This window comes from Scomber japonicus, chromosome 1, assembly GCF_027409825.1.
Source record: "Scomber japonicus isolate fScoJap1 chromosome 1, fScoJap1.pri, whole genome shotgun sequence".
Lineage (NCBI taxonomy): Eukaryota > Metazoa > Chordata > Actinopteri > Scombriformes > Scombridae > Scomber > Scomber japonicus.
The window spans coordinates 11,937,794-11,956,266 of NC_070578.1; the positions used below are offsets into that span (position 1 = coordinate 11,937,794).

The 18,473-nt window shown below is 40.8% G+C and overlaps 1 long non-coding RNA gene across 1 annotated transcript; it reads left to right on the plus strand.

The window, feature by feature from the left end:
• The first annotated feature begins 16,441 nt into the window (after positions 1-16,441).
• Positions 16,442-17,823, plus strand: LOC128360305 (uncharacterized). Its single transcript, XR_008321490.1, has 3 exons — positions 16,442-16,467; positions 16,608-16,886; positions 17,031-17,823. It is a non-coding gene; the product is annotated as an uncharacterized LOC128360305 (long non-coding RNA).
• Positions 17,824-18,473: the final 650 nt, after the last annotated feature.

Here is an 18,473-nt window from a genome sequence, read left to right on the forward strand (position 1 = left end):
GAGCTCTGACAAGTATGATTACTGGAATAAACTTGTAACAAAGCTCACTGTGGGCTGCTGTATGAAATTAAAAACAAATGACTTTTTACTCACGTATGACTTTCTTTACTGTTGCTACTGTACAGCTCTATAAAAAACAACCAAGCTATCGTCATAAATTTGAAACAAATATATTAGAGACCAAAGACTTAAAGGGGCATATTAAATTACCATGTGCTAAATCAACACATTAAACTTATGATTTAGACACACATTCCTCTCTGAGGATTAATAGTGATATTTTTAAGGAAATTGAATCCCTGTATAAAGATGGATTGTTCATACTTGTCCAAACATGACATAAATCACTGACTAACACGCAGGCAAATGTTGTTTTTCCTTCTTCTTGCCCGACATAAAAAGCTATAAAATATATATAAACATAGACTGTTACCTTTTTCAGTCTAGCATGAGCAAACAAAAAGGTCTGCTGGCCTGAGAGCATGACCTACAAGGTTTGGAATTTTCCATCTCTCCTTTTGAAGAGACTTTAACATGACAATTAGAGAGCAGATCACATGACCTCTTGATTCATGTCTTTTACAGTGAGAGCTGCACATACGTGCAAATACAGAAACAGTTTCTTTTGGCTTCCTGCAATGTGAGAAATTAGTACCAGCCAGGTGCTCTCAGCAGGCTGTCATCTTGTGATCTTGGGATGAAGGAAGTCCTATCTTTCCATCCAGGGCCATGGCCCTTAACAACACACACACACACACAGCCAAGTGGCACCTTCCTGTAAACAAACAACACACAGCAGCAGGACATGGCAGCGGCTCCTCTCCTCCCTCCCTTGACACTGATGGCTTATGTCCCTCATGCATTAGTACTCCCCTCTGGCTCTGGAGAGCAAACCTGCTGGGCAAGCCAGGACACCTGATGGTTGCCAAGTCGGATGCTGCCAAGACCTGAAGGAACACCTTTCAACAGCAGTCGAGATGAAAGTTGCTGCAGGCTATGGATTTTTGTAAACAGCTGGTACTATAGTAGGTAGTAATACCAAAACAACCATACAGCAGTCTACAGTACTTTATGACTGTGACGACCTGATTTGAAAGACTGTTGAATGACTGAATATATTTATATTTACATCACTCAGAATATTTGCTCTTAGAGAATATTGGGCCCTTTGTATTCCTACCCAAGGAACTAGATGAAAAATGTAATATGGATACATGACTTGTGAAAATATAATGGCACAACATCCATCTGGATTTCCTGAAACATTCAACATCAGGCCCAACACAGCATGACTGCTTGGAATTGTCCATAATAGAAACTGGCTAGTAGCCAAGAGTCTATGAATCATTATGGAATATTACATCAAAACATTTAGATAGATTAGATAACGTTTAGATTAATAACTTATTTGACATTGCTACTGCTGTGCAGCCAGGAAATGTAGTTATTTTCCCTTAAGCTATCATTATATTTACTGATGCAATAGTAAAGGTTTAGCAGATGAAACAAGATCAGTACTATCTTACAGGCATCCTGGTGATTCAGCTGAATAGGTGTCCATAGTATCCTGGGTTCAAATCAAGCTTTGAAACATTTCTTTATTCTGTCTAGTGAATTCCATATTGTGAAATATGGAAATATATTACTAAAAATGGGTTTGCTTTAGTGGATACATTTCAAATATATCTCAACTAATGCTCCAAGATAAATGAAAAAATGTTCACATGGATGAAATATTAAAAGTGAGATTGTTTGACTTGACTAGAGTTAGACTTAAATCACAATTTTGAAGACTAGCTTGAATAACTTTGATTGATTTGATTTTGACTTGGTATTCATGACTTGAGACTTTACTTAGACTTGAGATAGATAAATCGAAAGCACTTGACTTTTTTATTAAATATTTTTATAGATATTGAGAAGTTGTGATTTGCATTTGAAAGATAATTGGGTGATTTGTAGTGAAATGCACGTCAGACCAGCAGAGGCCTATGCACGAGGTAGCTATCATGGAAAGGGCTAGTCTAAAAATAATACAATTTAGATTCAAGGATTATGTTGTCGATGACAGTAGTAAGACGAGAAGAGAATATGCAATGACTGCGGTTCAAAACTCAGTGACACAACCATCCACCTCATCCACCACTAAGAAACCTGAAAAGAAATGTATGTGAATATCTTTTAGCTAACTTAATGGATGGTCAAATATTAGCTAGAAAGCTAACAGATGGCCATTGTCACAGTCTTGCGATCAAAAAATGGCCTGGGACTAAATTCTGACAGTGTCAAACATCTCAGATTACTATCTCACAATGTGACTGCTGCTAGGACCCACATCTACTAGCCAACCAATAAGAGGTAAAATGAGCAAAAAAAAATGTTCGGGATTCTAACAAAGCAGAAAATCTTTGTTGTTTGAGTTGTTGCAGCCTTGTTTGTATGAGGTGACCATTAGCTGTTATCGTGACCACACCAATAAGAATGTAGCATGGAGTTGCCATTCTTGCGTAGCTTTATTGTTTACCTCTAAAGCAGCACAGATGGATGACACACACCAATGACGTTTCCTTTTGTATTGAATTTCATCATAACCTACAATTCAGTAGGTGTGATCATCATACAGCCTACCTATATCAATCTTGATGTCACTGAGACTTTCACAGAAGAATTGAGACTTACTCACTTCTGTTGATTGCTAGTTTTGCTGAGTTTTATGCTGCATTAATTAAAGGGAAATAATTGTAGCCTGTCTGTGTCTGACTCTTGTTCATGCTAACTCCCAGTTCTGTTGTAGAGGCTTGGAAAAAACAGAGTGTAGAATATAATGTATATCAGGGTAGGCAGCACAAACCTCTTGAAGCTACCAAATAAACTGTAACCATTTCAAATACTTGTCACTGAGTCCAATCGAAAGTAAATTACACTCTGACTGAAGAACCTTGCTGGCTAACTGCACTATTTGATGCAAAGATGACAGATAAATGAAGCAGAGACTCGGCACAGTCAGATACAATACACATCAGCAGTTGACATACACTCTTCATAATACATCAGAATGAATGCCTCAACCAGTGTGGCCATTGTGTCAACATTTCTAGCAAATATTTGTCTCGCGCATATCATTCAGCCCCATCACACAAACCAAACCGAACTGCACATTAAGAATCTTGAGAAAGAGCGTTTTGTACAAAAAACGGAAAGCAAAGATCTAGTAAGTGAACATCTGGATGATGAGTTCATTCATGGCAATGTCTGATTCTTCTTGATCCTCCTTGGATCAAAGGATGAGAGAGTCAATGGAGCAGGACAGGTATATAACAAAAGCAATAATAAACTAATCAAGTACCAAGCAGTGCAGAATAGCCTTCCGTCAACTGGTTGGTTTGGAATGAACATCATCTGATTTATGGACATTATCGCATCATTCTCACCTACATAATTGTGATTATTTATTAAAATAAATAAAAATTATATTCATTATTCAAGTTCTATTAAAAAAAAAAAAAAAACTAATTCATGCTGGAAATAGATATGCTGCTTAGTGACATTTCCCCCATTACAGAACTTTGTTTTTGCCAAAACAATGCATGACATGCCACATATGACCCAGAGAAAAGGCAACCAGCCTTACCATCATACACCTACCTGACTGTTACACACACACTCTTCCCTGCACTTATCCACTCATACAAAACTATTCTATACACAGAGAACAAGGTAGATGAGATGGGGGTGTTAGAGGGGGAAGAAGTTATATATGTGCAAATTCACAGACAGACACACACTACCCCCCCACACAGAGGGCTTGGCCCTGTTTCGACTAGGCAGCAGAATCCCTGGCCCCTGTCATTCATTAGTTTACAAAAGCTGTGTGAGGCAGACATGAGGTCACTGCGCCACTTTGATGACTGAAACACGCAGACAGTGTATTAGAAGGTAAAGAGCATTTGACTGAGACCAAGACAGAATACTTATTAACCCGGTCAATGAGTGATGCTATTGTGTCTCCCCTCACCTCCCCAGCAAGGAGGAGCTGCATTGAACAAGATGTTGGGTGTGTGAAGGGCCAGACAGGTCAAATCCTTCCCTATACCCGGGTGAATAATGTCTCCCTGATACTCTGAGAACACACTGCTCTACTGCAGATTGTGCAAATATGACCGCTGATCTCAAACAATTTGTGCAACCATGCAAAGTTATTCTTAGAAGGCATTATATGTAGACCAATGCCTAGACATACACATGTGAGCACTCAGTTGCCATAAGCACACACACACACACACACACACACACACACACACACACACACACACACACACACACACACACACACCCACTCGCCATGGTTGGTTGCTGAGTCAGTGTGTGAGGTTGCTGGTGTATGAAATGAGGGGAGTACCTTTCATTTCCTCCCCCTGGTTCTCCTCAACTTCCAACAGGAGTATGTATGCCTCCCCCTCGGGCATTTGAGCACGTCACGGGTGTGACTCAGAGCTAAGAGAGCAAACAGGAAGGATGTTAACTGCTGTGAAACACACACACACACATGCACACATATAGAGAGTAGCTCAAAAGATGTTGAATGAGTGTGTGGAGAAGAGAGAAAAGTAAGATAACAAAGGTTTTACTGGGGCAAAGCTTCAATACTGGTTTTGTTACATGAGAGCACAAATTACACATAGAACGGAGCACATGACACGTGTCAAGCACACAAGTACTTCCATGTTTGCACACAAACTCATGCACATGTGCACACACGCACACACGCACACCAACAACAAAAGCCTACACACACATCTGCTGTCAAAGTCAGGTAGAAAGAGTCAAAGGTGTGACGGAGTGTGATTGCCGGTGAGACTAAGATGTGAGAGGTGGATGGATAGAGAAAGGATGACAGTGAGAAAGACAGACAAAGAGGAGAGAAAGCTCGCGACTCGGGCGAGTCGGTCAGTTGCCGTCACTCACCTCCTCCCTCACCTGGTAACTTTTCTGTCACCTCATGCCATCACCTTGTCACCCCACGTCCGTGCCACCCTGTCACCTATCCCCTTAGCAACTGAGTCTGTCAGCCCGTTGTCATGCAACCACGTTCACCCCTGACCTTTTGTTTCTTTCATACACGCTACAGAGAAAAGAGCTGAGGCACAGGAGGGAGGGCAGTTGTGTCCGGACATGCCTATAACCCTAGATCACAGGCCACCGACATAAATGCTACAGGGGCCTTAGATTTATGAAGGTGTGTAATATTGTGGGTGTGCTACTCCCCCCTGACTGTTCTGTTACTAGCACAGGGGTAGGATGTCTGGTCAGGTCACACACATACACACACACACACACACACACACACACACACACTCACATGCAAATGTCACTAAAATTGAAATTACAGAGGCCTCCTTTTCAGAAAGGAAGAAATGCCGCTTTTGTGTGTGTGTGTGTGAGTGTGTGTGTGTGTGTGTGTGTGTGTGTTTGCTTTCGTGTGAATTCTTTTACATGCATATTGTGTATGTTTTACAAGAGGAGAAAGTCATTACATGACTATATGTGACTCACATTTGCGTCAGAAAAACAAAAAAAGGGTTTTGTGGCTGGTGCTGATAGGAATTTACGTCGAAAAAGACAAAAAAAAAAAAACCCCAAAAAAAAGTAGAATGAATATAGCTGCATTAAAAACCACATCCTCTGAACTTGATAGCTGGGATATGTCAACGTTACCTAGGACTTTAAGTTATGTAAACAGCTTCTCTTATTGACTGTCGGTTTTTGTGGTCTGGTAAATTCTGTGTTCTTATGATATTTAACGCATGGGGAACCGCAGAAGCCCTGAGGTTAGAAAAGAGTGCAAATGACTGGAAACTTGCCTGTCTAAATAATGCCGAGGTGCTGTTAAACAAGGAATCAAACCCTGAACCTCTACTCTCTGTGGTCAACAGTAGAGGTTCTGTGGTTGTACTGGTCAGTTTCATGTGTGAAAATGGATACAACTGTGAAGTACAGCGCTGTTGAAAAATAACCTCTATGATCAGGTCGTTTTTTCCAGGAGAAAATCAAGGTTTCAATTTATGCTTATTTGTGTATAGAAGGATTAGAAATATGATGGAGTCAAAACACACCTAAAAATGTGTTTGTAATTCATTAGTTTTAAAAATCAGGATTGTTCCACAAAGGTCCGAAAGCAGATAGGCTACCGATGGAAAGAGACAACTGAGCGCTCTGACAGAGACAAGCCAGTCCCAGTGCATTTAGTCAGCAACACAGAACATTTTGCCATGAGGGCTGCGAGCCAAGGAATGCATCATGAAAACAGAGCGCAGCAAGCCACACATGTCCAATCAGACGCCACGGAACATTACCCATAATCCTCTCGACAAATACATGCATCTGATACCATAACAACGCTCGACCAACACTTAGGAAGGGAGAGTGTGGGACGCATCCGTAGCAACACACCATAATTACAAAGAGAGCCAGGGCTGACTAAGTTTAGAAGACCCAGTAAGCAACCCCCCTCCTCCTCCTCCTCCTCCTCCTGCTCCTCCTCTCTCCCCTCTTCACATGCTCCCACACTGATATTTAACAAAACATTAATCTTCTTGCCAGTGGCTCCAAAGAATACTGGTGATGTAGCTTCGGCGCAGAGGCTGGGGTAATAGTAATTCCATTGTTCAGCCCTTTTATTTATGCCTTGGCTCTACCAGGCAGATGAGGTAAGTCTCTTTTTTCATGTTATTATTCAGAAGTGGTGATACATAAAGCCAGATTACACAAATGTCTCTCTGTTTCACAGCACCGCCACCTCACACCTCCCTCGCCAACGCTTAATGTGACCCCCCCCCACCCCCTCACACCCCCACCACCACATCCCCGTCCCCTTCTCTCCTCACCCCCTTCCCCTTCCCCCATCCCTCCACTGGGTTTCAATAGCACATTTCCCCTTTCTCCCCCTCTTTTCTAAATCACCCTCAACATTTGCATGTGAATTGCTTGTATATCTTCTTTTATATGATGCACCGACAACACTGGCTTTCGAAAAAGAGAGTGGAGGGGGACTTGCACCCCTCCAACACACACATACACATGCACACACAAACACACACCATCACCAACACCCACCAAAAAAACAAGATGTTACTCTAACTCCCCTCCCAGGATTGTCATAGCAGCAGTTTCATTAAAAAAAGCAGAGGAACAGTGCAGGTTTTATGATATGGAGACAAGTTCTTTTGTGCTCTCCAGAGACAAGCCCTCTGTCTGTCGATGTTACTGGGGCGATAATCCTGCTGGAATTTCTCCTAAGCACTTTTACTGACATTTTCAATTATCACCATGCCAGGGCCTGGTAAATGGCATTTAAGGGGCCCCGTCATCTCCATGTTGAATCATATTTGTGAATCAGACAGCGTTAGAGTTGGACTCTGTTCTGTTTACCCAGGGCTGGGAGGACAGTATGGAGGTCAGAGAAGCTCTGTTGGGCCAGTAGTCTGGGATAAGATGAAGTCAGTGGGTGAGCAGGTTCACTGAGGGACCGAATACACCAGCATGTACTCACACAGACACATTTGCACATGCTTGCACAAACTGAGGAACAAACACAGACACACACACACACTGGCAGGCTCCTCGAACCAAGCCTGCCTTGTAATTTAGAACGTCAGCATGGCCCGCCCCTTTTCAAATAGAGCACATGGTCCAGACTCAGAAAACCAAACAGAGAGGCTGACCTCCCTGGTGCACAGTGCACGGGGTCAGACTTGTTTTCTCTTCACCTCTGACTAGATCCATTTACACAGACTCCAAAAGCACTCCACATCTTTGGCTAGGGTTACATACTTACATCCCTGTAATAATTCAGACATGTATTGCAAAGAGATTTCTCCTCTCCCCTCTCTCCCCCGCGTTCTGTTTCAGTAAGCTCTGCTTTGTTTCAAAAGTGGATCAACTTCAAAGCAGTGAAATGGACAGATTGATAGTTGAAGACAAATGCTATTTCATAAGAGACTGAGTTTCAGACCCGATCACTCAGACGCGTTTTTGTAACATTTAGAAGCTGTAATGGCACAGGAAAAGTACATTTCAACCATGTAGAACTTTTTTTAGAGCTCTTTTAAGATCTTACTGCTTCATTAAACCGCAAACAGAAAAATGGTGCACAATGGTGTAAAGACCAGAGACGGGAAATTGAAACTCCTAATGTTGCTACACTGGAGTTGGCAAAGTGTGACTCTTATATAAGTGAGGGCATGTTACAGTGTGTTAATCCTGTGCCTGTCTTTTAACATGAAAGGCACCAATTAACCAGGTAAAATTGCTTGTGTACTCACTGCACTCAGTCATATTGTGATTCTGATAACAAGACAAACACACGGTATGCTCAATATCCCGCTGAACCGCAGACAGTCCAAGAACAGCTGTTTACATGCCTCCGTGCCCCCTTTTCCTCTCCGCCAAGCTGACATCATTCCTAGCATCCCCTCCTTCCTGTCTCTCTTTTGGATGGGCTCTGTTATGACAAGTTTAATTGAGGGTTGTCAAGTCATAACATTTCTGTAAATATTAGACTTGCCAAGAGCGTCAATAAGAGGAAATGGTCTTACTGTATGTTCTTCTCTCAGAAGCACAATGTGTGCCTTTGTAAGTGGGTCGCCAAGAGGCATTTTGATACCCTACTTTTGTCTCAGTGAGCCTGCATAAAATGAATCTAATTCTCATTACGGAACTGTATCCACATAGTACAGACATCCTATAAAGCCTAATTACTGTTGAATTCACACTTATAAAGACGTGTTTCTACTTGAGAGATCCTGAATTCATCCAGCATTATTTGTCAGAACAAGTCAATTGATTCTATTTCGTCTAAAAATCTGGATGAAAGTGGATGGTGTGAAGAAGAAGGAAAAAACAGTCCTTGTTATGATTATGTGGTTTCAATTGTTTGAGTAATTTCCTATCATCAAGATTAAATGAATGATATTTTTGCAGCTAGTCATAGAATAGTAGCAAAGCTGACATCATCTCTTATGTCTGTGTATACAAAAGCCTCCTCATTGATCAAGGGGATGACAACCTTGGCTATGAATGTCCGTGTGTTATTCTAATCCATTTCACTGTGTTTAAAAAGCACCTGGTCCTATGCACACTGAAGGTTATTTTGGGTTTCAGGGGGTGGTGATGGTAAGGTATGGCAATATAGAGAGGAAAACCACCCTTTGAGTCACTCGTGAGAGCCTGCATGATTTACATGGATTATTTGTGTGCATGTGTGTGTGTCTCTATGTGAGTGTGTGTGTGTGTGTGCATGTTTTTCATGAGGCCTCCATTGTGTTTTGGGAGAGTGTGTTCCAGTAAGTGACATGAAGTCTTACTCACCTGGGGGGGTATGTGTGTGTGTGTGTGTGTGTGTGTGTGTGTGTGTGTGTGTGTGTGTGTGTGTGTGTGTGTGAGGTGGTGGGGGGGGGGGGGGGGGGGGTGAGTCAGAGTGCATCATCAGTCATGGCTAGCCAAGCACTCAGCAGCACTGCATTAATACTGATGGGGGAATTTTTTCTTTTAAAAATTAAGTGGCTCATGTGAAGAGGAAAGAAAGCGTGTTATTTTTGTGGTGGGGCGTAAATAAAGTTTTGTGTAACTTGTAAAACACAGCAGGGTGTACAGACACAGGTTTTGGGGCTTAAACATTTGTGGTTAAAAATCCCAAACTGTATGAGAAATGACAGAGGGATTAAAAAAAATGGTGAAAAATATTCTGTGTCCAAGAGCAAGGCGAGTAAAACCATAGTACTACAGTGAAGCTGAGAGGAGCCAACAGTAGAGTGGAGCATGAAGCCAAAATTATACTTTCCTCATGCGTGCAGCTGTCAAGGTCAGCATGACTTAAAATGTTGTGTCCCATCATGTTCACGAGCGTCCATATGCACATGCAAATATGTGTGAACAGGTCCATGTATACAGACACCCAATGTAATATAAACACGACTGCATGCACGTCTGTTGTTTGTGCCTGTTTTGGAGTATGTCCGGCCCTTTACAATGACATGACCACTTCCCTTCTTGCAGCAGTAAAGTTTGCTTAAGAGCCAGACGAACAATGAAAAGACACAAAACACTATAGTTTTATAGTTTAGTGTTTTTTGAATGTTTTTTTCTTTTTCACTCACTACAGGCTGACAAATGAACAGATCTCTTTATTGAGTGTCTGAATGCAGTTCGAACAGTGAGTTTTTCTTTTCTTTCTGGATGTCTTTGTGATCAGGTAGCATATTACTTCTCCACTGAGAGGTTAATGCTTAGTACAAACACAAAAAACATTTCACAATTACATGACAAAAATATCTTCTTTTTCCTGAAATAAACATATTTGTAGTCATTCACCTGGAATGTGAAGACAGCAACTGGAGGTTTGCTATTTATTCAACATTAACAATATTTAAGTGAAGTGCAGTGCAGTTAAGTGTAGTTAAATCAGCAATCGATCTCTGAAGAAGGTATGCTCCATTTACTAAGTAAGAAATATACTTACATGCTTTCTATTCATTCTATGAAAATCAGATTGGGAGAAATGGAAATGGTCATGCAAACATCTACTGTAATATATAACTAGTGCAAAAGTATATGGCTAAACGGTATGACTATAGTGGAAGTGGAAAATTACATTTGCTGCAAAGAAGAAGCAAAACTTTCACCCACTGTAGTTTGTCTTTTTTGTGTACTGATCTTTCTGATGGAAGCTGAAAAAAAAAACTGAACCTGTTTCTACTCAAAAGCCTGTTTTCTCAACCAAACACAATGCAAAGTTGTTTGCACTACATCAATATCAGGTATGCTTGCAATTCTGAAGTACATATTTCAGCGTCTTCAGTAAACCCCTTCATCATAAAAATGCCTTTTATAGACAATTTACAGCAATAATTTCAAGAGAACAAATGCTGTTGCTTATCAAAAAGAAAAAAATATACAAATTGTTATTATTATTATTATTATTATTAATAATATCCACACATAGACTCTCTTTCTCTATCCCTCCTCAATCACATATTGGTTACAGTATTCATTTGGAATAAACTATATAGATAATATAATACTGTGTTTGGAAAGATACACCATCACACCAGTGGTTCTGGTGTGATGGTGTATATTGACAAACAGTCAATATAAGAACTATATGTCAGGCATAATTTATGGTCCAGTTGAACCCAGTGACTCATGTTCCATCTTTCTTTGATCAAAGACTTTATTCAAAGACATTTTATTCAAAAAAAGGAAGTAGTTTGTATTTACAGTTTGAAGTAATATGATGTTCCTCTTTACAATTGAAATATAATCCGATGAATTCATTTCCGTGCTCTCTCCCTCCCATGTTTGTCAGAAGTACAGGCCAACAAGAGCGGCTCAAGAGCCTTTCTTAACGAGAGTCTGGTGGAGATATAACTCAGCACTCCTGCCCCAATAACTGATGAAATATGAAAATTGACAGCGCCGTCAGGGCGGCCAAGCCACATGTTTACGAGTGGCTGTCTTAACTGGCCGCCTCTGTGCTCCATAAGTCATACGCAGAGTGCTCATCATAGAGCAGGGATTTATGGGGCCTGAGTCTGCATATGACCTCCCCCATCAGTTGCATCCCTGCCGTAGAGGAGGAATCATTATCTAGACCCAGCCTCTATAAGCTTCATAGACTTACTCAAAGCAAATTGGCTCTGGGTTCCTGTAAACACAGCCCGTACTCATGTGTGTCTAGGAAGTCTGCCTCGCTCAATTTCCAATGATGACAGAATGATATACAGTATCTTTATAAACATTTGCTAATTTGTCCTCTCCTGTAGATCAACAGTTATGGACAATCTATCTGGCTCAATGAAAACATATTTAAGGTAGGGTGCAATAAGCATATGCTTTAGCCTACACCTTTTCGGTCAAACTGCTTTATTTATTTATCCTTTTGCTTTGTTTTTTGTTTCCCCTTTGACTTGTTAGTAGATGTGGTGGAGATGAGGGACACAGAGTGGGGGAATATGATTATTTACTCTGTTAGTCTTCCTGTACATGGAATGTTTTGAGTTCATGTGACTGAAACATGTATTCTAAAAGTAATATACTATACACCATACTACTAAGGTTTGAAAATCTTTGCAAATATGTCTACTTACTAGGTGAGAACTGGGTTGAGAGTAACATGGAATTAAAGTAACACAGTGAGCCCATACAACACAGAACCATGAACATTTGTGTGGGTATATCATACATTCGCAGAGCTTTACCTGAAAAGCTGTTTCCAATCACCATAAATAAATACACTCAAGCAGTACATTTTTTTGAATGAAAAGTTGTGTTGATTGTTTCATGTGTCATATTCAAGGTCATTTGACAGATTATCAATACTTTAACACAATCTTAAGTTTTCTATGTCAGAATGTTTCAGTATAGAAGCCAGTCAGGTTCAACTGTCAGGAATCACTGTCTGGTGTTTCTTCCGTCCCTCTGTAATGACAATGAGTGTTTCTTTCACCCCAATGCTAATGCAGTCACACAGTGATGTTACAGCATTTATTTAAAGCTCACATTGCACAAACAGAAAATGACAGACATAGATTTGACAAAAAAATCCACATGTGCATTACTGATTGTTAGGGCTATGTTCTACATTACGCTATCTTTTAAAATGAACGTTAAGTGGTACTTTCATCCTGGCTCTCCCCTATGGTTGCTGTGGGTTCTGGCGTTTAATCGTACCATTCTAGCAGTCAGATATATTCAAGAGTTTAATCTGCAAAGGTAATGAGGTAAAATGCAAACCGTTTCAGTCCTGGTTGATTTGGCAACACCTGTGTTTACTAGTGGTCACAGCAAATGTGATTTAATACTAGTCCCAGAATTCTGGGGGTAACAAATGCTCCTTGAGCAGCTACTTTGTAAACTGGTGTATCTGTTTTCAGTGCAGCCTAACAATCTACTGTGGTTTTACTAAAGAGGCCAGTAAATAATTGGCCTTTTTCCATCATGCCATGAGCAACTGCAATCTGATTTCATGCTGCACAAGCAATGTTCTCCCCGTGATGTTCTGCCCTGTTGTTGTGTTGAGCTGCACTCACACAACAGCAGGGCTCCGAATAAATGGAGTTGGTTACCTTGCTGAGGAGTTGGAGGTGTGTTGCCTGTTGCAATTCTTCACTTCATCTGTCAGCTCAGTGATACTGCTTCTTGTTTTTCCTTCTCTCCCTGCAATATTTAAATGTAGAAAATACAGAAAAATGCTGTTGTCTGATTTTCTGAGTCAGTGCTAACAGTGGTGACACATATATTGTATTTCCTGTGGCATCTTCACAATAAAATGAACCCAGACCAAACTTTTCTTTTTTAGTTGAATGCTTTTAATGTGAAGCTGAAGCAGTAGGAAATGTTTGGGTTGTGTTAACAGTAACTTAAAACAGCTCTGATGTGATGGTAGAAGAGTGAACAGTAAACAGTGAGGTTGTTATCAATGATGTGATGTTGGATTACATGACATGCTACATTGTGTCCAGTGAATCCCTCATGCATGGAAATTTGAGTGCAATTTATATATTAATACAATAATGTGTAATAATTGTGTTTATGATTATACAAGCCTTGCTTTTTTGCATTATTATTTATAGGAATAATAGTGTGTAGTAAAAGTGTTAATGTTTGTATAAAATATTGTATCATAAGAGCATAATTTCCTTTGAAACTTTGAGAACTTTGTTACCATATCAAAAACTTACATATATGGTTAACAAGCTTGGTAACAGATGTAACCACTTCTGTTTACCTGCCACCCAGTGTCAGTCTCTGTAACAAAATCTACAGTCTATTATCTAAAATAATAAATCTGACTCTACACTGTTGTATTCCTCTTGTATTTTCCCGTCTAGCCCAGCATGCAGGACTCTGTGGTTTGTTTGCATTTTTGTACTGAGAATGTGCGGCATTGACAGAGAGCTGGTCAAGGGAAGTGCTGAAGGCAACGAGCCAGCAGGGACAACAGCTATTACAACAGGGAGGCTGAGGATGAACACTGTATACTGCTGGTCATGTTGCCTCTGGGCTCACTCCTGGGGCAACATGACCTGTATCTGAAACTGCTATAACCAAAGCTTGGACTTCTCACCCACAACAAGACAGGACTTGCTGTGTTGTTTACTGGGGAGGAGTTTATTGAAAGCTGTCAGGAAATGTAAAATCAAAGAACAAGGGGACTTTAAAATGCTAGCTTTTGCCGTTGCAACTACAAACACTAACCAAAGTAGACAGAGCTCAACTCTTAGTCTGCGTCGTACAAGAGACAGGAGGATGTGAGCAAATGAATAGGACTTTGAACAGCAGAGTGCCTCCATCTCAGCTAGAGCCTTGTCCTGCTGCTGAGACTGACATCCATGCAAATCATAACAGAAATGACAGACCAGGCCACCCCACCACCCACCCAGACAGTCATTTCAGCTGGGCCTGCCAGCAAGTCAGCTTGCCAGCCCGGCAGACAACAAGCTACCCCACCCGAGGTTCCACCCCTGTGCCTGCACAGACAGACAGACTGGGACAAATTGGGACAATCCCCCCCTCCATTACCTCCCACTCTTCCTCTCCATTGCGCGCTGTAGCAGCCTCTGCTCAGGGGGCTAATTCCACGTTCAGATCACCATTTGTACTTATTATGCTGACATAATTAATCCCCTGTTGTGATCAGCGGGGGCATGAGGGCCTCTCCGCTTCATTGGCCTACCCCTGCCATGACACAACCGCTCCCCCCTCCGCTTCTCATACAAATCTGCTACTCACTCCCTCCCATGTCCATCTTGTCTGGTTGGAGAGGGCTTCTGTCTATCTCTCTATAATCTCCACTGTATGTCTGTGTTATTGTTTTTCCTGTTTGGGCCACAGCCGTGCTAGTAGTGGGTTCACTGGCCAATAAGTCTGCCAAACACAGTCACTCGAGTTCATGTTTGCATAGAAAAATGGGCCAAAGTACGTGTATCACGGTTCAGAGCTTGTTAAAATGTACAAATCTGTTTCTGTCTGATTCTTCATCCTGTTTGACATCAGTCCTCCTTGAAAATTAAAAGACTTATGCTGATCTGATCACCTGTAGCTAGATCAGCTGCTGCATCAACAATACCATGGGTTTGATTTCAAATGTCTGCTCCTATGGTTTAAAATAAGAGCAACTACCAAGTGGCAAACGGGTTTGATGTTAAAGTCAATGTTACGGACAGGTTACAGACAGGGACATGGAAGAAGAAATGAAGGAGAGAAGAGAACAATGAAGGAAGAGGAGAGGAGGTGTCATAAAAAAATACTAGCTGGATCAATAAATCCAACCAGTGACTGTGTCCACATCTTAAAGTACCTGGCAGATTATAGTTTTTCACTAGTGTTTATAGACTAAAATTTGAACTTGAAAGCAATCACTGAAACCTGAATCTCATGTACCAAATGTCTAAACCAAGTTTGCAAAATTGTAAGCAAAATTACTGCTTTAAAGTCAGTTTTCAATTTTAAATCAGACGTTCAACACAATGTCAAGCTTCATATACCAATTGGCAATATTCATTCCTCACAGGTGTAAACACTAGTTGCTTAATTATTCACTTAGAAATCAGAGTGTAACACTATAAAAAAAGGCCACAGATGAGAGCTCCTGTTTTGGAGAAGAATGGAGGTCAATGGTGAAGCTAGAGTTTGATGTCAAGGAGTGAGAGTAAGAGGAGGACCAGGATAAGGAAGGACAATTGACTTAGATGATATCATAGATGATGTGAAGGAGACTGGGCAGAGAGTTCAGCCCAACCTGAGCTGCCAAATGGTTGAATCTATCATCTGTATATTCAGAAATGAGAACAGGTAAGTATCTACAGTATCCTACTGCTCTCTATGTATGTATTCTGTACCATACTGCAGTCCGACTTATATTTCTCAGTGATTGTTGGTCAATGTTACAGTAATGTCATTTCATTTTGGAATAAAAAGAACATATGTGAGCTTACTGCATCCAATCAGATCCTATTTTTTGGATCTGTAGAACTGAGAGATGACCAAACCATGGTGGAAGATACCGGCTGTTCACACCAGCACAGGAGACCGCTGGATATCCAGAACCACATAGTTGCAGACAATACAATATTCAGTAACATTCGCCAGGTGGGCTTGTAAATGGTAAAGGGACTCAAGTTCCCAAACATTCACCAATACATACGGCAGGGACTACCACCAGGCACTATGTAAGTTGCTAACATGCTATTAAGGAGGACAATGTAGTGCATTCACATACATTCACACTGATGGCACGGATATTGGGAGCAACTTAGGGTTAAACACACTTGGACATGTGGACTGATGGAGCCAGGGATCAAACCGCTGATTTTCTGATTAGTGGACAACCCACTCTACTTCCTGAGCCATAGGCCCTGACATGTGCAACCAAATCCGGATGAAACAGGTCTACAAGGTGGACATGTGCAAGTAAGTACTACACTGTGATTTTACAGTCATATTAGCACTATACCTTACAGTACTGTACTCAAATGTATTGTGTGTCACCATATTGACTGTTCTATGTCTTTTTTGCATATTGTCTTGTTGTCTTTTTCTGAGTCTTTGAGGTGGATGTCCCACAAATAGGGCACATTTATTTATTTTTATAGAGGAGGCTGGCTTTAACCCAGCAAAAAGAAGGCAATGGGGATGGAACATTATTGGCCACTGTCAATGTCAATGTGTAGAGGGAATATCACCATGTGTGCAGCAGTTAGCCAGCAAGGCGTCCTCTAACACCATGCCAACCTTGGTCCCTGCAACACCATCTATCTCATCACATTCCTGGACAGACTACATGGCATCCTTGTTCCGGCCAAGCAGAAAGGTGGACCAGAACAGCCCAGGTATGTTGTCATCTGGGATTATGCGAGTTTCCATCGGTCTGCTCTGGTTCTGGTGGGTTATCGACCACCCACAAACTATTGTTCTATACCTCCCACCATATTTCCTATTCCTAAACCCAACAGCGTTTTTTTTTCTGCATGCAGATGGAAGGTCCCTTCACACTCATGCCTCTTCTCCAGGCAATAGATCATGCATGTGGTAATGTTGATGTGGGGGCTTACGACGGCTGGATATGTCACTATAGAAGATTCTTTGCCCACTATTTAGCCAGGGAGACGATCGCTTGTGATGTAGATGAGGTGCTGTGGCTAGACCACAAATGGAGGCAGGATGCAGTCTAATTTCTTTTTTCTTACATTTGTTTTTGTTTTTGTGTTTAGTGTTAAGAAAAAATGAGCCACATTACAGATATGTATGCATATTCTACAACTAGCTACAGCAGAACACTGAGAATATAAAAGGCATAAACCTACTGATGAGATTTACAGTGTTTTGTGTTGAGTACATCAGTTTGTTGTATGGTAGAAATATGACAGTGTGTGTGTAATTTTGATGCAAAAAACATATTTTGGAAAGGGATAAAACAGTTTTGAATGTTGTGTTTGCTTTTGCTAGTGGTTTTGTGTTTAGAGTTTTGAAGAAATGAGCCAAAGATTCGGAAAAAGTGTGTAAACAATTGTGAAAAATTCTAAAACAGAACTGTCTCACTTGTGAAATATGTCAGCAAGGCTGAGCAAACACTGTCAGAATAATAACCGAGGAGATGAGTGCTGCTGTTGGCCCCAAACGGCCTCTCAGCGATAGGCTGGATCAGCACTCCAACTGCTGCTTCCTAGAAATCAAAGACCAAAATTGCTGAACTTTGATTCCTCGCAGAAGGGCGCCATGTATGTGTATATGTGAGGTCAAAGCTCTTGTTTTGTTTCATTTGAATAATGTGCATGAGAATGGACAAAATCCATTATTCACGGAAATTATTCCTATTTCCCAAATCATGCAAGCTGTATAAATAAAGAGGATGTTAAAACAAATGTAAAAATGTGAATTTATCATTTTTATAATTAAGTCTTTAAACACATCACTTCCAAAACACAAATCAATATGTATCAAAGATTCTTTTAACATAACTTGCATAACTTCTGCTAGATTCTGGCAACTAATAACTACTCCAGCAAAGCAATCCAAGTTCCACAATTATATCATGGACCTCCATTTATATTGCAACAAAATTAACAGCCTTACAACTTACAGGATACAAGATACCCAAAACACCTGCTAGCGCTGGGAAGCTCTGTGTTATTTTGCCCAGAGAAGAGAATGTACAGTCAACAGGTCTTCATGTACCACTGGAGGAATTCATTACAAATACTAAAAAAAAAACATGAAAGAAAGATTTGCCTCAGTGTGAATTCTGTCAGATTTGAAGTCAACTATAACTTAGAGCACCAGTGATATAAAAACACACATGGTGAAAGGGTAACTTGTCATAAATTTAGATTCCTTTTGTTTGTGTGGTGCTATATGTAGTAAAAGTGTAGGTAAAATTTGGTTTAAGCAATCTTTTTTTTTTGTCACTCTGATGCTTA